Consider the following 23,944-nt stretch of genomic DNA (forward strand, 5'->3'; position numbering starts at 1 on the left):
AAAAAATGCACTTTTACTCCAATTTTAACTAAAGAAAAACAAATTTTAATTGAATTGATGAAAAATGCATGCAGTTTGGAGTTCATTTAAGTGCATACACAAGCAATATTTTTATATTGGTTTTAATTAAACAAAATAATAATATTTTATTACAATTACAACTATACAAGTGGATATAACAAAGTTAAAATACAGAAAGGAAAATATAAATAAAATTTAATTAAAAATTATTAAATTAATGTGCTTAACAACAAAACAAAAAAAGATTAGAAAAAAATTACAATAATAAATAACGAAACAAACAAAATAAATAAACAAAAAAGTCTAGTGGAATAAAAAGGTAAAAAATTCAACTAATAAATACTAATGTTAGTGTGAGTGAGTGTGTCACTTTTTTGTTTGTATAGGTATGTGTATTAAAAAATGCACAATAAGTGCATTCGAGTGTGTGTGTGTGTGCGAGTGCTAAATATTTAAATAGTGCATTTAATAATAAGGCGTGCTGCTGTTGTTGCTGCATGCTGTTGCACACACAGCTATCCATCCATCCATACAGCGTCATCAGTTCGCCACTCAGTCATTCTATTTTTATAAGCGATCTTGAGTAACCGGTTTTCATTTTGTATATTTTTTCTTCTTTTCCTTCTCCTCCTCCACCATCTTCTGTTTCCCTCAAAAAAAAAAAAAAAACATATAAAACAACAACAACAAAGCTGGACCAGTCTCTGTTTTTACCTCTCTTCTATACAACATTTTATTTACCAGCATTTAGTTGTGATGTTTGAATAATAAAATAAAAAAAAAAAATAAAAATACAAACAAAGATCATTTGTTGATTTTCTAGTGTTTGAATACTGGTTTGTTATAGCTGACTGTTTGTTGTCGTCGTTGCTGCTGTTGTTCGTTCCTGTTGCTGCGGTATTTAAAACCAGTTTCATCTATTAATTGTTTGTAACTATTGTGCAATTGCAAAATTTCATTTACTTTAACCAAAAATATTTAACTAGTATTTTTGTTATAAATGGAGATTTAACCCCAAAACGGTGCGAATAATAATATTAGTTTCAAGATAATTTCAAATTGAGAAAAAATTTTATTATTTAATGGGAGGAATATAAATTTCAAACTTCCGAGAGTACGGAACCATAGAAATATTCTAAACTTAATTTTAATGATAGATGATAAGATAATATTTACTGTTGTTAATTATTCATTCAATTATTTCTTGTAAACTCCGAAACCGAAAACTCCGTTGGATTCAAACTAATATATTGTACTTGTCAATCCAAAATTGGAATAAAGCAAAATAAACATAGATCAGCTTTAATGATCAAAGCAACCAGTCCATTAGTATTACAACCAAAAATGAACCCTTTTACCATGCGTTAGACAATATCTTTCATTTTGTTACAAAAACCTTCCGCGTCTAATAGATTTTGCAAAAAATAAAAACCTCAGACCCTAATATAGATTTTGCTCTATGTCAATGTTGTCGGCCCTACACTTTTTTATACTCTTAGTGGAATAGATAAGGCCGATTTTATATTTTCAAACGTTTTATAAAAGTTATAAGATATAGTAAGTCGGATTCCGGACTTTGCAAGACCGCCTAATTAAAAATTATATATATGAATGTACATAAATAAACAGATTTTGTTTTTTATTAGTGATAGGCCTGGTTTTAACAGCAATATGGATTCATAATATATATAATATATTGGTGTAAAACCTTTGCATCTCTGATAGTTCAAGGTTCGTCTAAAAATCTTTTGAATAAATTGATAATTGGTTGGACTTTTCAATATATAGGGAATATTATGAATACATTTTATTCATTCATCAGGGCCGGTATTGTCTTTGCAAAAAAGTGGGCCTTATCACCTTTTCAATAATATAGTTTATTTGATTTTCGTAGCGTTGTTATTTTCAAATCTTTTTAGATCGAATAAGAATAACATTTGATATTAAACAGTTAATTTGGAAATTGTATTGCTGTATAGTTATGACTTCGATATTCTCAATTTTAAATGACATCGAATGCCATATAACCATTGAAAGATACTTCCTTTAGAAATATGGAAATTGAATTAAAGTTGCTTTTTTAGATTAATGTTAAATGAGTTCTAAGAGATCAAACAATATCAGTTTTTTTTAATATATTTAGAGGAAATTCAAAGAAAGGAATTTCGTAATCTTTATTCAGTGAATACCTATTAATTATGATTTAGAAAATATTACGTGCTAAATCAATTAAAAATTGTATTTAAAATTTTAAAAAATATGTATGTACTATCAATGAGTATTTTAATTCTAATCAATAAACTTTATTCGTTAAACAAAAACTTTAACTGGTCTATGTTTTAATATACCTACATACATATGCATATTTTGCAAATCTCCACTTCCGAATCAAATACATACATACATTCTAACTCGTTTGGCAGCTCTAATCGTTGTTTTTATTTTTATATTTCTTAAATTTTCGTTGCTATAAGAGGGGTAAGCGAAAAAACTTAATTAAGATAAAATTTAAGCACATTTTCTTTGTACCAGACAATTTTTTTGTTTTGTCTTAATTTCTTGCATTCCCTTTATCTCTTGGGTTTACAATGCAAATATTTAAACCAAAAACAAATAAAAAATATGTTCAAGAACCAAAATAAAACCAAAACGAAAAGGAAGAGAAGAAAAAGGCAAAAATTAACAAGAAGAGGAAAAATCTCTTGATTTATGCCCGATGTTAAATTGGTAGTTATCCAATAAGCGAATACAACAACAATATCAATTTAAAAACAAACAGGCAACAATAACAAGTAGTGATGGACTTTTTTCTCCCTTCAATTCTTCTTTGTATTTCAAATTCTGAAACTGACAACTGCATGCGAATAAATGAATAAACAAAAAAAAATAAACAAGCAAAATACCTACCAGTACAAAGTACTCAAAACATTCAAAATACAGTCAGTAAACGACTCGGAGTTATTCAAATAACCAACAAGAAAGGCGAAATGTCATACATATAATTTTTGGACAAACTTATTTAGGTAGAGGCTGTACCTACTCTTGTTGCAAGCTGCTCAAAATATGTTACTCGCACTCTATATTCTATATTAACATAAAGAAATCCTTAAACTAATGTTTTATTACATTAATTTTGTTCGAATTTCTTCACTTTAAAAAAACAAATTCTCCAAAAAGAAAAAAATAACAAAGCAAGTGCATTTTCTTGATTCTCGCCAAACACAAATAAATATAATACACAAACAAACAAACAGACAGACAGACAGACATACTTATAAAAAACAACAGCCATTCCCTTGTTTGTAAACGAGTAATATTTAATAATTCCAGATATTTTTGTTGTTGTTATCATAATTTTATTTTTATCTCTCCCTCTCTTTCAATTTTTTTTCTTTTAGTGATTCATCATTGATATTTTATGAAGAAAAACAAACAAAGGAAAGAAAATTAAACTCAGTTAAATTTAACTGAAGAAAATAATAATATTAAATAATAAGAAGAAGAATTCCAAACAGAATCTGAATCAAAGCTAAGAAAGAAAACAAAACAAAACGAAACGAAAAGAGAAAAGAAGAAGGTAAACAAATAAAAAGTGTAATAAAATACATTAAGAAAAGTGTAGAATTATCAAGTGTAACAACTGAAACAAAGTGAACAAAATAACAAAATAATTTTATTAAAAATAAAGAACAACAACAACATTTTGCTGTGGATTAAATTACAGAAAAAGTAAGAAGTAAATCCGAAACAAACCTACAGTATCAAACAAATTCAATCTACTCCTGGTTATTTGATAGTGACTGGCGGTGTTGTGTCCAACGTGTGTATTGGATTATAATTTTGGATACCAACGTAGAATTATACTTAAAGCTACAACAAACACTCCAACATATTTAAGGTAAGTTCAGAGTCATTGGAAAATATTGAGGTCACCTTAATAAAATGTTTATAATAAATATTTAATACTTTTTTATTTTGTTTATTTGTTTTGTTTTTATAAATTCAAGAGTCATGCAATTTTTTTCTGTTATTTCAAAATAATCTTTTAATTCCCAACTGGTTTAATTTTAATTTTTTATGCACATTGACATTTTGTTTCGGTTGTTGGGTTTTGCTGTTATTATTATTGCTATTTAGTATTTTAGATTAAGTAGAAAGATGTTTTTGAAAGCAATATTTCTTGAACTTTAAATAAAATAAATAAGTAATTAATATTTATTGTTATTATGTCTTACCTTCTGTTTTAAGTTATTATTTATTTATCATTAGTTTATGTAGATTAAATAATAAACAAATATTGATGATTTTAATAAACTTGAGTCTCTAGTTATTGGATACACAAAGAGAATAAATTGTAAAAGGAGTTTAAATGTTAAAATACGATCTGTATCTACTAGTTGTACGTATGGAACATCAATTGAGCCAAGACGGTAATTGTAATACAAATTCAAAATATTCAGTTATAGCTAAAGCTATATACTGTTGAAAAATTTTTAGCTACAGGTAAATCATCAGACGATCGAACCTTACAATTTCTCTGCCAGACAAACAAAAGACAACAAAGTTGTCATTTCACACATTTGACAGATTGTTGTGTGTTAAAAGATGCCAGCTCCTTTTAAAATGCTCTATATGCTCTTTTAATGTACAGTTTTGTCAAAATAAATAATTTCTCTGAAAATTGTACCATTGTAAAATGCACAAAAATCGTAAACCTGACAATAAAAAGTGTCAGAAATTTATATTACAACGTAATGTGTTTACACGATTGTCAGATGTGTGAACATATTATTGTTTTCCAATTAACTAACAATGATTTTTCTGACAACGTTTTGTTGTCATTTCGTTAGATATTTTCTGAACATTTCTCTGACAACATTGTAACATCTGACAATCATCTGAACAGATTCTGACATCAAGTGATAATTATTTGAGGCCATGAACGTATCAAACGAATTTTTGATAACTTGTTTTAAAGTGAATCGTGTTCCAGTAGGAGCGTTCTGCATCGATCAGCAGCATATATGCAATAGAGCTTTCATGTCCAACCAAAGAGATTGTTATTATTAGCTAAGTTGGCTGGGTTTCAAAAACTGTTTATTGCATTTAGATTTATAAAAGTGACTTTTTGTTTGATTGATTTGTTTTTATGGCGTTCAAGAAGACATGAAAATCGTATTAATTGTATATGAATCATGTTGCTCGTAAAAAATCAAAATCAACCATTTTAAAACACACAAACTATTTCTCATTCGAGATCGATGGAACATACTTAGTCAGGATACGCATTGATACAAATTCAACTAAATTGAACAAATTCAAGTAAACTGTTCGCATAATTTTGTTCAAGAAGAAATAATGATAGAAGTTCAACCTTCAAAATATTATATTAGTATATTATAGTTTTCAGAAATATTAATTTTCCCCGAAAATTAATATTTCTATCAATATGGCGCTTGTACTTGTACATTGAATGTATGTATATGGTTGTATACTTTAGGGTGTCCCGGGGACCACTTTTTTATAACGAAGTCAACGCATTAAACGATGCACTTTATTACACTAACTACGAGAAAAAACTTTTTTAACGGGCCTCTGTTCCCGCGCAATCTTTTCGAAATACTTAGGTTCAAAAATTCCGTAAATTTGAATAATAAATATTTTTATTTGAGTATTCTCTGTAAGCAAAACGATTTTTAGTGCATTTAAAGAGGCATTCCGACATTGGATTCTTAAAAAGTGTGTTCCTCTGGACACACTTTTATACTCACATACACACATACATACATTCATATATACATATGTATGTACTTATCATATATACATATACGAACTAAACTGGGCATTCATCAAAAAAAAAAAAAATATTATTCATGGCATTAGCGAAAACTTATAACAAAAATCAGCATTTCATATGATGAAAACAATGAAAATTGCAAAATTTAGAAAAGACAATAGAATTATTCAAATGCATGTCGCTTAGTAGCTTAATTAGTAACAATAGAAATTATTAAATACAATTTGTCAAATAATGTTGAAAAATTTTTTGTAATTTTTGTTAAATAATTTACAATGGACTTACAACTTTTTTCCAGTTTTATATTGTGATATAATTTTAATTGTGAAAAAATAACCAGAAATATATAATTCCGTTTTTACAACTTATGAAAGTAGCTTTAAGTACGATATTAAATATTATGAAAATTTACGTAAAATGAAAACGAAAGTAAAATGTTTTTTTTTCTCTTTTATGACAGTTAGTTAACAAAATTTATTTTAATATACAAAATTGTTATCAAACATTTTCCTGCAACTACTACTGAGGTTAGCTAAACTTTATTACTGTGTATGTGGGTATATTCTTAAACTTCCCGCAAAAGTTTTAAATTTCTGTTTGGATACAAAAATCTGTTATTTTTTTGATAACACCACAACACTTTAAAACTGTTACTTCTTAAACTTTTTTATTGGAACAAATTAAATGCAAAATAAACTGTATTTTTTAAGAATTTATTTTAAAACTTTTCAAATTATGGTTTTGCTTGTGAGTTTTTAAAGAAAAAGTACAGAGTTTAACAAGAAATTGTTTTTTTTTTTTTTTTTTTTTTTTTTTTTTTTTAACAATATGTAGATATGTAGTATGTACCTACATGGATGAGGATGATGCCTTTCATTTGAATAATGTCATATAAAATATTTATTGAGTACAAGTACATACAAGTGGTATGTGGTATGGATTGTATATTTATTCTACTTATCCTGAATACACATACAACATATTTTAATTTACTTTCAGGGTTTGTCTTTTAAAAGACAAACTAAACTTATCGCGCTCTTTTAATATTAAATATAATATTGAATATGTTGTAAGTAATTTGTTCGTGAAAGGGGGATTAATAGAGGTGGGGGAATATTAATATAGAGTTTCATTTTAATGATGATTTACAAAATATACATATGTTAGCAGCCACAAACACACAAACTAATCTTCAACTTAATCTTGCACAAATCAAACAACCAACCATTCATTCATCCATCCATCCAGCCATCGAACCATTAATAAATATTGTTGAACTTAAAAAAAACGAACTACATAATGTTTGAATTACTTTCCCTTTCTTCTAAGTTTCCTTCCTTTCCCATTATGTTTTTTTTTAATCCAAATGATGATGAAGTTTTCATAAAATATTCAAAATATACATAAAAATTTGATTTAAAATCTATAAGAAAAACAACTCATATTATTTTATAGAAAAGAAAACAAAAACCACAAACAAATATTTAAAATATATTAAACAAGGGAAGGAAACAAACAAAAAAAAAAAAAAAACATATAGAATACGTATGTATATAAAAATAGTAAAAATAATATCAACAAAAAATTTATATAAATATAGTAACAACAACAACAAAGTCTAAAAGATAATACGAAATAATATTTAAAAAAAACCGGCATATAGAAATAATCAATCAATGTCAATGTTTAATATTAATAGACCAGAAATGTTGTTTTATTGCTCAAATATGGTAAAACGAAATGAAAAATCGAAAAACATGAATAAAAATTATAAAGATTTTAATCTTGTCGAGGACTACACAACAACTACAAAATAAATGTGATTTAAGGGCTTAACTTCGATGGATGATAGTAGTGGTATTGGTAAAACAAATTAGAAAGATGAAAAATAACACAACAACAACAACAACAATATTTTGAATACTGATTAGATTTTGAGAAATGACGAATACTAAAATAAATACTTCATTTAATTAACATGTACAAAGTACTTGTATCTTAGCCATTTATACGTATCTGTTATTAAATAAACTTGTTTAATGATACAAATAATAATTCAAAGTGTATTATAATTAACTCATTTAAATATATGTATGTTATAATCAAAATTACAGTAAATTACAGATCAAAATATTTTGATTAATTGTATAAAGTTAAACTTTGTTTTAAGGGTAGCAAATGTTTTTCGTTTATGTTTGTAATACATATAATTTTTTCATCTGCCCATTTAACAAACAGGAAATTGACAGAAGGAGGCATGTTAACATTTTCCTTTTCCTTGACATAGGCATTTTTTGACATAAACATTCAGCAATTAAACTTTTAACTTGCACGTGTTTATTCATTGAATATGAAATTTAAAATGTATTTTCTTAATATTGAAAAAAGTGGGAAAGAATCTAAATCAAATCGGACAGCGGTTGTGTTTTACTTCATTTTAAATCTTGAAATTACAATTACAGAAAATAAAAATACTTAGATTTAATGGTGAATAAAAAAACCTTAGATTATAGTAAATAACTCAGGCCGACAAAATTTAAAAAAATCTAAAGTTTGAGGCCATGTTATACTTTTCTAATGGATTGATCGGCTATGAATACGAACCTTGGCCCTTATTGGTTCAGAGAAAATATAAGTCCTAAAATAATAATGCATAAGTTTTTTGTTATAATTAAATAGTTTAAATCTAAGTCAAAAGGGAAAAACTCTTAATCGGCCGGCTATAATATTTAAAAGTTGCCGCCATTGAATATACGCAATATGTACATAAAAATGCTATACAATTGCGCAGAAGTCTATAACTTCAAGATTAATAGCATATTATTAATTTATTTATAAATGTTATTAACTTTTATGAAGATAAATAAAAAAATTATAAATTTAAAAAATAAATGGAAGAAAATTTTATTTGTATACTTTGGCAGCCACCGAACGTATTTAAAATAACCGTCGCCAGAAAATATTGCAGGCTTAGTCATCGACAATGGCAGTTTAGTTTTAAACAAGAAAATATTTTATAATTTTTAAAAAATTGGAATGTTTAATCAACCATTACAGTGTGCAATATGTATTTTTCGCACGAACTAAATATTATTTCAGTTTTTTTACTTGTTTTTGTTATTTTTATTATAAATATTTGGCTGAGCTCATAAGCAAAACCTAAGGCGTTTTAAAGGAGATCCTTTACACCTTTAAACACTTAAGCAAAATTTTAGTTTATAATTTTACTCAACCAGTAATATTAAAAAGTTTTTAGACTCAAAATTACATTTTGATTTGATTTAACGACGTTTATCCGTCCATCAACTTCAACGGATGATATTTCTGCCATGACAAACATTTTTAACTATTTCAAAAAGTATGTAAAAGTGAAAATTTGAAAAATGGGAATATATACGATTTTTTTGTAAAGAAAAAATGTATGTTTTTTTTGGCAATTTTTTGCTCTGTTTAAAATACTTCCAAAAAGCGAAAAAGAACCCAGCAAAGAAAGTGCTTTCCAATGGACCAAAAAAAGAAGTAGAATTTACTCCATGGGGCTACTGAAATAGACCTGAAGAAGTAATAATTTTAACACAGGCTTGTCATAGGAGTTATGCCTTTTCTATTCGATTCAAAATTCACTACATCTGAAGTCATTCTCAGGAAGTAATTTTGTTATTCTTATTTTGGAAGTTATTAGAAAGTGAATTTGAAGTATTATATAATACAACTAATTTTACTCAAATAATATTAACATAAATAAATAACATACATTTATCATTATTATTTTTCTTTAACTGATCAGCAACTCTGTTTCAGATTATGATGTATAGAATAATTTTAATAGTAATATCCATATGTATTTTTATGTCCGTGAAAAGAACCTTAGTGTCCAAAATACTGAGACATTCAAATCCCTTGCAAGGGAGTATGTAATATTACTTTAATGATTGGTATAATTGGGAAAAATTATAGTTGAATTATTTATCGAAGATCTTTCTAAAGCTCTAGTTGTATTTCTGAAATCATTTGTAGTGAAGGTCATACTTACCCAGCAAAAAATAATTGATACCATACTTTACAAACGTCATCTTAATCACATTTAAAAATGCGATTATATATTTTTCGCTTTTATAAACCAAATATTTTCTTACAAATGATAACCCATTTAAAAGTGAGGAAAGACATGTAGAAAAGTGACTACAAATAACATATTCGAAGTACATCAAACTTTAGTGAAAAACCAATGAAATTAACATAAGCATGTCATTGAACGTATTCGGATTATTTTTGGCATAAAAATATCGGATTTTTATTGCATCTATAAATAAGATTAGATGTACTTCATAGTTGTCAAAAATGAACAGCATTAATCCAATGACACGCTAATGTAAAATTCATAGGTTTTTCACCAAAATTGGAAGTACTTCAAGTACATATGTTATTTGTGGTGAAAATTCTACTTCTTTTACCTCACTTTTTTTTGCTGGGTAATAAAATTAAAATTCCGTTGGAGTTATAAATCCCCGTAAAACTCTTTATTAAATAAATACAATTTTATTATTTACTTGTTAATCGTCAAAGCATTTTCGCTGGTTTAAATATTTATTTAAGTAAAGGTGATTAAACTTAACCTGAAACATGTTTCGTTAATGGTCTTCTTAGAATGAACCATTAAAAATGATACCAGCAATATTTCATTTTAGACCGTTACTTTTGATTGCAATGTAAAATGCAGTTTGGTTTTTTATCTTTAGCGGGTATTTACTGACAATTTACTTAAAAAATTGTTTGTTTTTTATTTACACATTTATCGTTCCATATTTATTTTGTTTTTATGACAACATTAAGAAGAAATAAATAAATTGTCTCTTTCTTTCTAAGTATATATACATATATATAAACATGTTTCTGTGTTTATGTGATAACAATGATTATTTAATGAAATACAAACCAAGAAATTGTATAGATAAATCAAGATAATAAGTATAGGCAATACAGGTTGAAGTAGCACTCTATTTTAATGTGTGGCAATATATTTACTATAGGTTTACGTTAATAATACTATTATTAAAATATAAAATTCTACAAACGGTTTTAGTAATCATTTTTAATCGAACCTAATTGTTTCCCTCATGCATAGTAATAATAAGGGCTAACTACAAGCCCATTTCATACCATCCTTCAAATTAAATATTCCGTTAAAAAAAACTAATAAATTATTACAAAAAAATCTATACCACCAGTTCTATACAACCAGGTGTAGGGTAAATAAAAAAATAACATTAAACTTATCAGTATTATTTTTTTTCATTTAATTTTCACTACAATTTACACTAAATAGACAGTTAAGCAAACAAACTCACAGCGCAAATATTTTAACTGAAGAAAATCGGGGGGAACAAAAACTAAATGAACAAACGACAAATATTCAGGTAAATTGATAAAGTATCGACTATTGACATTTACTCAATCTATTGCTTTTGTTGTTTGTTAGAAGTGGGGAAAAACTAAAAAGCGTTCACTCTATCGAAAATTGCTTCTTATCACTTTCCGTTACCGAAATGTTTAACATTACGGCATACAAAATGAAATTATGACACGACAATGGTTTACCAACATCATCATCAATTACACACACACACACACAAACACGCAGAAACAATGACAACAAATACCACCCGTTCCACCCTACAAGAATTACATAGATACATTAGACATGGCCTTTAAAATATATATTTTCTCTTGATGTATCCTATCTAATACTTAATAGGTGCAATAAAAGGTTTTTGGAAGTATCCATTGGGTTACTTTTGAATTACAGGAGAAAACCTCAATATGACAAAAGGTATCTGAGCAAATCATGTAATTAAATTGTAATACCTTTCTATCAGTGAGGTTTAATTACTAAAGAAAGATTTTAGTTCTATCCAAACCTATTTTATTTTTGAGGGATCTGTCTAATACACCCATTATCGAAAGTAGTTGTTGTTTTTTTATACTAAAGTCTCGTAGTACTCTCGTACGTAATGTTTGTTGTTTGGAAACTTTGTATTGATTTTTATATTATCACAACAACTTTAAACAAAAATATGTGTAACAGCAATGAACAAATCGAAGAAATAATAAAAGAAATCTACAACAACGACAACAAAGTTTATTGAACGACTAATGGAAATGAAAAAAGTAAAGTAAAAAATAAAGAACATATTGACATCATGATTTCTATAGACTCCAGCACTTTTGGCTGGCTGGTGTTGTTACCGTTTAAGTTCATTGTAGGGAAAGAAATTGAACAATTTTTTATGACTTCGCGAGTAATCAAAGCGATGGGGAGAGACTTTCACACACTCCCACACAATCAAAAAAGCAAAGCACACCTCTTTGTTATAACTTCAAACAATCATACAGGGTGGTCCAATTAAGTACAAGAATATTCTGAAGTCATTGATAAAAAAAAAAAAATTGATTTGACTAAATGGTGTTGATGTTTGGAGTTTGTAAATACCGAAATTTCGACTTCTTACCAAATTATGCATTTCTAAAGTTTGAATTTGGACTATAGCAAAGCCAAGACAATTTTAGTTATACAATGTTGTATGTCATCTGAGAGTGCATTCTATCAGCTTTAAAATAAAGTCTTTACATTGACAAATACTGAATTGTTTCCATACATTTCGCCCTTATATTGAATTTTTTAAAAATCTTCTGTAATTACTGAGATTTCATCCGTTGACGGACGGGCAGACATGGTTGAAACGAATTTGAATATGATTTTAAGATGATTGGAACATCTTCAGATAGGTGTGGATCCAATATTTTTGTTCGTTATAAATAAAATTTACTAAAAGCTTTCAAGTTTTATATGAAGATATCTCGAGAAAGAAACGAGATATATTTTGTAAAATTGTAAAAGCCTGTGTTATATAAAAGAAGAAAACTACAAAAATTTTAGTTTTCTAGATAAGCAAATAATTCTAATCAGGAATTGATATATCTTGTTAAGAATTACGTTTTACAAATTTAAATTTTCTGCAAATTATAGAACTGAATCTACCTTATTAATAAACGTGTTTCAATATGAATGACGTTTATTTGTTTTTATGTACTTATGTATATGATGATTGGATCACCCTTTGTATATCAAAAAATCTGCATAGTATACATATACATATATATAGTATAGACCTAAGTAAATATTAAGTTAAACAGTTTGATTCAGGAAAATAAGATTTAAATTACAAATTAAAACAGTTGTAGGAAAAGTTTGATAGAATATTTTTTTATATTGAAATAAAAAAGTAAATACAAACGAATCTTTTTGTTATAAGAAAAATATTTTTTCAGCTTAAAATTTTAGCAAAAAAAAATTGCAGTTGCATCATCTGTTTCAACCCTCGAATAAATATTTGTATCTATTACAAGCATCAATTGATTTTTTTTTAAATTTTGCTTATTGTTGTCATTTTATATTTTCTTTAGAATTTTATTTCATTTTCAAATATTTCTCTTGATTTGCTTAGTTGTCTGTCTGTCTTTCTTTCGCTACGTTTACCTTGTTTAACGTTATAATATGTGAAATTGTCTTAAATTGTTGTTGTGGCAGTATTTGTGGTCTGAATATTGCAGCAAGATTTTTTTCTAAATTTATATTTTATTTATGGTTTTCACATGAAAAAATTAAATAAAAATGTCTCCATTACTTTTTGACAAAATTGTGTAAATTTAAGTCCCATAAAGGACACGTTATACACACATTTGAACAATTTTAGGCTTTTTTATTTAAAAAATAATTTTCCTTTATGAAAATTTAATAGAAATTCTAAATTATTTTATGCTAAAATTTTTTAAATTCAATTAGTTTGTGGTTTGTGTTATTGCAGTATTGAGTTATTACTTATTTAATTTCTTGTTAAACAAAAGTTATACATACATATACATACATACATATATACACTAAAATATTGCTTAGTGACCCAAGTTATTGTAAAACATATGCTAATGACCATATGTTATGCGACAAAGTAATCATTTTTAATATAATTTTCATTCACCTTCGCCTCTTCTGTTTTTCTCTGTGGTTTCTGTATATTGCTTTAATTATATAAATCTTAATATTTTATTTATTAGCTTTTACAGATAATTTTAATAATGAAACACTAGAAATCCAATTAGGCACTTTCTCGTGCTAATGATTTTTTATTTTGCTCTATTGTGTAAGTCAATTAATTACAAATTTTCTTAAGAATTTTCCAAATTAATTGATAAAAAAATTATTTATTAAATGTCAACATCATTTCTAGTTAAATACAGACATTTAATTTTCGAGGGCTAGTTGGAAGTGCTTTAGTTCAAATAGTCTGTCTCGGTACATATATGTATGATACATACATATATGTACCGAGGAACTGTCTTTTTAAGAGTCTCATGTAGAAATACCTCTTAATCGATCCGTGAATGAACACGAGAAAAATATATTTCATTTGAAACAACCCTGTATGTCTAACTTTAACCCTCTTTAACTCCGGCACTTCGTGACCAATAGCACTTTAAATGTGTTGCTGCTATTTAATAGTACTATCCTAAGTCAAAATTTCATCCAAATCGATTTTTTTATGTTTGGTCACTTGACAAAAAGTTGTCCAATTTTGTATACAAAAACCCAATAGGTGGAAAATTTCATTCATATCTTAACGAAGTTCATATAAAAATATACAAAATATTCTTCACAGAAGAAAATAGAAATATACAAACCTATTATCAAATTGACACCAAATTGTTTAAAATTGTTCAATAACATACGTACGACAATACTATGGCAACAATCCATGGTCGACAACGAATTGTTGCAATGTTGACAACTTTGCATTGTCAACATTACATAGTGTTGTCGTACTTATGTATATATTTTTACAACGGATGTTATTGAAAAGTTATAAACTCTTTGGTGTCAATTTGGTACCAGGTGTGTATATTTCTTTTTCCCTCTATGTTATTACATATGTAAAACCCCTATATACTTATTGTTAATTAAGAATTTTACTTTGTTAAATGTATTCAAAATCTTTTTCAAAGAAAAGGTATTAATTTTTTTTAATATGTATATTCACATAAAACCCCCATTATTAAATACAGCTTTTATTAAAAGGAGAAATCTTTTCTATTATCTTAATTTGTTTATCTTTATTTTATGGGTTAAGCTGCTTTGTTGTCTGGAAATTTATTTTCATATGAAATTTTCCCTTTTATATTAATGTTTATAATTAAATAATAATTTATATTTTTTTTGCTAAAACCAAACTGTTGAAAAGGTTTATAGACAGGTATTTTTCACTTCAAAACAATTGATTTAAAGTTAGTGGACTAAAAGAAAGTTTTTTAATACTTGTTAAATCTTAAAGCTTTTGTTGTTGCTGTTGTTTACAAAGAAATATTATTATTAATAATAATAAAGAAACAATTCACCTGTGACAAATTTCCTAGACTTTAAGTGCTCGTGTTGTGTGATAATGAAATATTTATTATTATTTTAGTTCTTTGTGGGGAAAAATTTGTCAACTTTTTGTTTTCACATTTGATTGATTCGGTATGAAATCTCTTGACATTTCTAATAAACTTTCTACTGCTTTGTTTATGAACACGTGTGATAACAAAAACAAATAATCTTCTTTCGGAAAATAAAATCAATATACATATCTTAAGAGGAAAGAACTGTAGAGAAAAACACATTATATTAGATTAATGGAGATAATATAGTTTTAGTTTTTCTCACTGAAACCCAAAAACCATTAAATTTTAACAGATTTTTGACATTTTAAACAACTTATACGAAGACTAAAACTAAATCCATTTATCTATTTCTACGATCTAAAAACATTTATTTTCTGTTTTGTTTTAATCCGCAAAGTTAAAACCCGTAGTTGAAGCAAAGTTTTCTTATGTGTATTAATGCGATTTCTTTTGAAAAGTCTAGATGCTAATAGGAAAGTTAAACAATATTTAATATTATTAATATTATATTGATATTTAAACATTATATACCTAAACCTAATTATTTATTTAAGTGTGTGTTTGGCTTATGGCTGTGGTGTATTTCAAATAAACTATTTAATTTAAAAGAAATACACAATTTTTAGGTCATTGCTAGGTATTAAAACAACAAACAAATTAACAAAGAAACATACACATAAAACCAATAAATTTTATAAAATAATCTTTAATAATACAAGACACGATAAACTTCTTAATGCTGTGTGTATCAATAACAATTAACTGTAGGCTTAATAACCCAGTCAACTATTTGCAGTAATTTAATTCTTTTTGCATTTTTTTTATTTGCCAATGTTTGCTGGGTTATATTTACAACACAAGTCACATACATAAATGCTGCTGCACCACAAAATGCATCTGCTATTTTTAATTACAGCAGCAAACACCGCAGGACACACTTCTACCTACAGCGTTACCAGCCAACCATCCAACCATCCAACCAAACAGCTGTTTTCACTGCCACAAATAAAAATACCCAATAAAGGGAGGATCATTCAAAACGAAGATAATCAAATAATGTGAAATGAAAAACAGACCGAAGAGATAAACCATTTTAAATCGTAATAAATTTTATTGATAAAACTTGCAATGTGCATAAATAAAATTCAAACATTATTGAATCAAATAAATGCTACAGACAACAAACCAAATTATTGAATTATTACATTAAACTACCTGAGTTTAAAACAATTATTCTCATTTCAAAAAAAAAAATGTCGCCATCATTTTTTTTAAGAAAAAAATTGAATTTAATTTTTCAATATTCCCTTTGAAAATAAAAAAAAATCAAATTTATGCCCAAAATACCCCAAAACAAAATAAATAAATATGGATGGATGGCTGAATGAACGACTTCAGGCAAACTAATAAAACAAATGGAAAAACAATAACAAACAGAAAAGGCCATAAAATACAATTTTCAAATACTTGTGGCGGTTATTTTGTTGATGGTTACGGTGGTGGTGGTAGTAGCTGGAAACTGGCTTTAGTGACCATGGCTGTACTAATGGTAAAAACAAAATAAATTACTCGGTACTTTTCCATTTTTTCTATTTCGCTCGAAATAAAAAGACACAATTAAATTTATAAATCAAGTTGCACGAAACAAAATAAAAATGGTACATATGTATATCGATTAAGCCAAAAACAATTTTGTTTGTTATACAGATGAGTTTTAGCATGTTTTCATATTCATCTAAATAATGAATATACAGTCAAGTAATGTTGTCAGTCAGTCACTCACTCATTTAGACACTGCTGTTTAGAGGAGTGTATTAAAACTTTAAAAAAGTACCTAGAACTTTCAAAAGTTCTGGCACTCGATTGTTTCATCAAAATTCATAAAGACAGGCGGTCTGGAAATCTAAACGTACTGTTAAGAGTCAACTGTCAATGTTTCAAGTTACTTAAAATCTAGTTAACTTATTTCCAACTAGCTTCTTCAAAGCTAATTAAAAAAATAGTATTGACCCGTTTCTATGACATTACATTGAAAAACTAAATAGCTTTTGAGTCACCTCTAACTTATTTGTGGTTAGCCATGAATTAGTTTTAAGTTAACTCAAAATCCGACTAGAAAATACTAGTGGAAGACATTGGTTTTTTGATTGATCTAAGATAGTCTCACGTGTTAATAAATTTTGTAATCATTGGATATTATCTAGGATTTTAGTCTTACTACTAGTAAATTTTCTTTAATAAGCGGACTTTTTAAGTGATTTAAATAATTTAATATTTTTAAATTCTGGAAAAATTCACAAAGCAGTACTTGAATGTATAAACGAATGAATGAATGTTTGCAAATTGTATTGAACTAAATAATAAAACGGCAACACATAGATACATATATACAATATAAAATGGAAAATATGAACATAAAAAAGCAACAGCAACAACAATAGCAATAATAACAGTAGCAATAACAGTATATTACTAAAACCTATAAAAAAGATCCACTAGATAAAACATGTTTCTAAAGCATATTATATACCTATGTATGTATGTTTGTATATTCATCCATACACCCAGTCATTTACCAACATACTTTGAACATAGAAAATCCAACCAAACATATAAGTACTTAGATGGAACCAGAAAAAATGAGTTCAAATACGGTTTGTTATAAATCTCTAGTACTTTTGCAATTTTATGAGTGAGAGTGTACTAGAAGAGTACCAATATTTCATACAGATATACTATTTACAGGAACACAGATTTTATTTCTGAATACACTCAGACAGATATACTGACGAAGCGGTAGATACAAATACAAAAGTACGTATTTGTGGATTCGATTCCCAGCAGTTCGGTCGGACATTCCCAAACTACCTACTTAACCTACTATTTATGGTAACCCTTAGTCACCGAGCGTTCAGGTGACTAGCTATTTGAACATGTGCTTGTCCTATGAGGATGTCAATCGTCACCCCATAGATTACGAAGAGACAGCAAAAGGCTTAAGTTTGTTTTTCAAGTATCCGCTCTCTTGTGTACAACAGGGACACTAAAGTGTTTATTACCTTTTTCCCTCGATTACAAAGGGTACATTCATGACGAAAGACGAAATAGAGCTGACCAGGAGGTAAGACGTAAATGGAATTCTTTTTCGGATGCATTGACTCTTTGTGGAACTGCTGGGTTGCCTTCCTGCATTTATATGTATTTGTATCTCTAAACTATGTACCACTTAGATTTAGATGGATAAATAAGTCTGGTTTTAGTTAAACATATGTAGATATCTATGTATATGTGTGTGTATAGTATCATGTGACATTTAAACTCATGCACACAATCAAATGAACTCATAGGCATACACATACAGTGATTATAAAGTACAGGTCATTTCCCGTATGTAGATTGTCAAAATTTCCTGTCATTCCTCTTTCTATTTTGGTATGATTTTATGCCCAATTTTTTTCATTTTTTCTTGGGTATTTAGGTTTGTGTCCATATGTAGTTGGTTTTGACAAATACTCATGCATTAGATTTCAGATCGTCCAAAAATGTTTGTTAAGATAATGTGGGTGATTAAAGACATAAAATCCTGTATACAATTATTTTGTTTTTTTTTTTGCCGTCATAAACAATAATAGAAATCATAATGACTGCCAGTTAAATTCCCAGCAATTTTTATTATAAAATGCTACTTAATGAATGGACATTATTAGTCTGGCTGGTACAAGCATCATACTAAATCAAATTGAGATGTCTAATAGCTTATCAAAATGCAGAATGATTTATTCTATGACACCTTTAAAAAATTGTAAACTAAAACACAAATTCTATTATATAAATACATACATACACATATGTATGTATTAATTTATATGATAGGAATTAATCTGGAATTCCCATTGAGATTTAATTTCTTTTGAATTCCTTATTTAATATTTAAAAGATGGAAAATTTAAGTTTAAAAATTTTTGCCATTTAAATTTCCCTAAGACTGAAATTATTTTTAAATTCAGCTAAGCCTACCTAATATACATATGTATGTATTTTTGTATGTTTGTCCACGAGTATGTCTATATATTTGTTTAATTTATTGTATGTGCATAAATATAGAGGGGTTTGTATTCTATTTCATAAATCAAAAACAAAAACTCTAATAAATTGTTTATACAAATGACATTTTTGTGTTTTTTTTAACTTTATAGAATTCATTTTTGGGTGTGAACATAATCAAATTACAACTTTGTTAAACCCTATGAGTAGTGGTAACCCACAACAGATTGTTGTTATTTGATTAGATTTGTAATTTTATTACTCATGGCAATCTCATTAACACCCACCGCTCTTTATGTTGTTAAAAGTATAAAATTCCAATATTTTAAATGATTTTATTTGGGAATAATTTGTTTAAGAATAATTTAAAGAGAATGGGAATGTTCGGCTGCACAAAATATAGATCTGTTAAAAGCTAGTATCTTATACACGTAAATATAAAATCATTTAAGAAATTTATTTTCAGTTATTGGGATCTTATATAGTACTAAAACTTGGCCGGGGTTGTTTCGATATTTCCGTATAAATGTAACTATTTACGTAAGTCTTATAATAAATAAGAAATATGTATGTATACAGCCGAGGATCCAGCTCAAACGTTTGGGGGGAAAATTTTATTTTGTTACTTATATTAAATTATTTTTTTCTAATTTTTATATTTTGTACGAAACATTTTTGTTTTTGGGGGTAATTTCCCTTGTTCCCTCCCCTTTGATCCGCGCCTGTATATCCCAATGTTAAACGATAGTTTACTAATTATTTTGATCATTTAATCTAATGAAAGTATATGTTTGTATAAATGCTTAAAATCTAATCAAATACATGGAAATGAATATAATTTTACACATGTGACGAGCAAAATAGATGCAATTTTTGCAAATAAAGAAAGCTTTAAAAAAACAAAAACTGTACATACCTATTTTCCTGATCACATGTATGTGGACAGAGTAACTAACTCCAGTCTAATTGCAAACATAGATTTCAATTTTTTTTTTGGGGAAACCAGATTGAAATTCATAATTTTCGTTAATTAATAATTCAATAATATTTTATGTTAATTTCATTCAAATTGCCACCAGCATTCGTGTTGAATGCACGTGTCACTTACCTGATTTGCTACTTAAATACAAAAACAACAATAACAAAAAATGTAATAATATTTTTCATATTATTCAATGAATTTATGTGAGAGCGAGAGTAAATGAATAAAAATATGTTTCTATGTATGAATGTATGAGTGTGTAAGTTAGTCGTAAAATGTACATTTACATAAATAAACACAAACACATTCGCATAAAATATTTTATAATCCCTACAAAGGAACCTAAATTATTTCTGCCATTTTATGATATTTTTTTACTTTACACCAACAACAATAATAATATTAAGTTTTATTTGTTGTTATGTATTATTGCGGTTGTTGTTATTTTTTTAGTAGTAATGCTTTATGACATGAGTGGTAAAAACTTTATTGTTTGTATTTGTATGTGTAATTCCTCATTCTTTTTATCCTGACAAGGAGCAAAGTTAAAAATATATAGAGAAAGAGTAAGAATAAAGCAAAAAAGGCTTAACGAAAGTAAAGTAAAGAACAACAAACGACTTGCTTACAACTTATAAAAAAGGATCATATCCAACCAATGTTCACATCAAAAAGTATAAATCATCGTTAGATAAAAATATCACAAATAAATAAAAAAATTAAATAGAAAAAATGTTAAGACATTGAGAACAAAGACACTGACAAATTTGAACTCTGCAATAGATGACTTCATATTTTTGCCATATTTTTATTACTTAGAAAGTTACAAAAACATAAGAACTCAAGAAACAAAAAGAAAACATCAACTTTCAATTCTTAAAATTACAACAGGATGACAACGACTTGAAGATGAACACACGATTGACGATTGATTGTCTGTGTCTTCTCCAGTGAATTGTGTGCGAAAGCACGAAATCGAAAGTAAAATCCACAAAATACACATTCAATAAATCGTTCGAGAAAAAAAAAACAATGAGAAATATTATTTCAAACAATAAAATAACAAAAAATATTCATCATCATGAAAAATAACATTATTTGTGAGGAAAAGCATATAAAATGGATTTACATTGTCGCTGACAACGACGACGACTACGAGTGTCATTCACACATAAAGAAAAGAATCATCAAAAAAATAAAAAAATACAATAAAATGAAATTTACCAAATCCTCTATTGATATTTTTCGAACATTATAATCTGAAATGTTTTACAACTCATACTCATATGTGAGACTTCTAGACTAAATGGCTGCTACCAGGAAGACAGACGGATTGAGCGAATGAATGACATATGAAAGACAAGTGCCACAAAAAAATGAGAAAAACATAAAATAATAAACGGTTGGGTAAAGTTATTAATGCCAATTTCAATAAACGAAAGTACAATGAAAAAATTCTGTGAAAAGTAGGGGATACATTAAATTTAGCTACTTATTGGGTTTAGGAAACTGAAGTGCTATGTTTTAGTATGGATCATTTAACACTACGGTTTTAAGTAAAAATATGCAGCACAGATGACAGAGCAAAAATGACATTGGATGGGTCATAAAAAATGTTAGCGGTCCGAAAATGAATGTCTGTATACGATTTAAATAAAACCAAGCCAAGACGTGCTGCTCTAAGATTGATATGAAGTACTCGTTTTAATAAAGCATTTGTCGAACAATGGTATCCAAAATAATATTAGAAACTCTAAAATATAGGTTTCCCAGTATTAAAACCAAATCAACTTTTAGTGATCCATCGAAAAGTGTATTACCTAAAACAACAGACGTGCTACTTTGAAATTGATATAGAAGTACTCGTTTTAATAAAGCGTTTGCCGAGAAATATAATCCAAAATAATGTCCAAATAGTTTGCAATAGTTTTAGTGTTCTATCGACTAGCTTTTTAGACTCTCACATTTCAAAATCATGTCTCTAGTGTCGCATTTTTTACAAGATATTTTTTGTTTGTTAGGATCAGCTTTCAGGGAATAATTCCTATTTATACAGTGCATTGTGTGGGATATAGGAAAATAGGAACATTGTGGGGTAATGGTTTCATTTTACTTCCTTCTTATGCATGCATGATTGATGTTTCTAATTTGCAATACAAAGCTCAGATAAGAACTTAGATGTTCCGGTGGGTCATGACACTTTTTAGAGATATACCTGACTGCAATTCAGTTTTCGTCAATGTTTAACAGATTTCTTCAGAAAACTTTTTAATTTTTCTATATGGAATATAAAAGGTTGATCTAACAAAAGATTTTAGGTTAAATGTGCGCCCTTTTCACTTTTGGACATGAAAGTCATAGAGCATCCTGTGCACTATTCTGTCTTGTGTGTGATATTTCAATGATGGACTAGTATATCCGGATCGACCAGAAATTTATTGTTATTTGCGTTTCAACTTAATTCTACTATCAAATTAATGTTTTTTTGATAAAACGTAGAATATAGAATGTCATTGCCCTACCTACATATTTGTTATTCTGTAGGGTTTAAATCTTAAATAAAACTTATAAGTTCAAGTATTGCATATGATAGGCTTTAGAGCATTATTGTCAATACAAAATTATTATTATTATTTATTTCTTTATCTTGTTATTATTGCTGATGTTGTTATGTTATTATCATAACAACAAGTTTGGATTACAAAGAAGACAGTAAAACTTATCCAGTAAAAATATTGACTATATCTCTTATATTATTTATATCATATGTACACAATATGTATATTAGGATGGCAGCAATTTGCTATTAGCAAATTTTTAAGGCATTCCTAACATTTTTTAACATAATGTATTTACAAATGAAATATTAAGACGTTTATGTTTAATGTGGAGATTGTATGCATAAAGTAAAACTTTTCCCAGAAATACACAATTTCATTATTATTTTCTTTTTTGAGGCAACTTAATGTATGTATGTATGTTCGATTATATGTATTTATATCAGCCTGATAATGTTACAGTAAATAAAACATCAAATCAATTGACAAAAATGTTAAGAGTCATTAAATGGCATAATAAATATTTATAATGGTTTCAAATTTTCCAAAAAGGAAAACACTCATCTCACACTCTTATACAATATCGCAACAATAAATATAAAATGTAACAAATTATGTGTACAAACATACACTTGTAGGAGTAAGTATTTATGAAATATATTCGATCCTGTAGTTTTATATGTTAGAACTATGTATCCTTCTGCAAAAAAGTTGTTCGCATTTGTATGTCATTGCAATTTTCTCTCTCTCAAAGCTATTTTAGAGTTAATTGCCACTTAAGTCCATCTAAGTAATCTACAGTGAGGTAAAATTTTAAACTCTACTCTTAAAAATTCTCTCTAAATTTGGTGACATTTTTGGAATCATTAGTTACATTAATACAGGAACGGATCCATGGAGGGGGGAAGGGAAATTTACCCTTTTATTTCTGACAATATTACTATGTTTACATAGCTTAAGACAGCCGTCATCCAGAACAGCTGGGTTAAGCTTTTAATAAGTCTGAGTAAAATGTATGCATAAAATTATATAGAGTTGACAGACTTACTG

General features: G+C 27.3%; 1 protein-coding gene across 3 annotated transcripts in view; it reads left to right on the forward strand.

The window, feature by feature from the left end:
• Positions 1-308: 308 nt before the first annotated feature.
• LOC111674981 overlaps positions 309-23,944 on the forward strand; it is a 175,540-nt gene continuing 151,904 nt past the window's right edge. For 2 of the 3 annotated variants that reach the window (XM_046945590.1, XM_046945591.1), the window contains exon 1: positions 3,420-3,919. The gene's annotated coding sequence lies outside the window, so the exon portion shown is untranslated. Of the gene's footprint in view, positions 341-3,419; positions 3,920-23,944 lie in introns of those variants that run through there. The other variant, XM_046945589.1, reaches the window with a different exon arrangement.

The sequence above is a fragment of the Lucilia cuprina genome, chromosome 3 (assembly GCF_022045245.1).
Source record: "Lucilia cuprina isolate Lc7/37 chromosome 3, ASM2204524v1, whole genome shotgun sequence".
Lineage (NCBI taxonomy): Eukaryota > Metazoa > Arthropoda > Insecta > Diptera > Calliphoridae > Lucilia > Lucilia cuprina.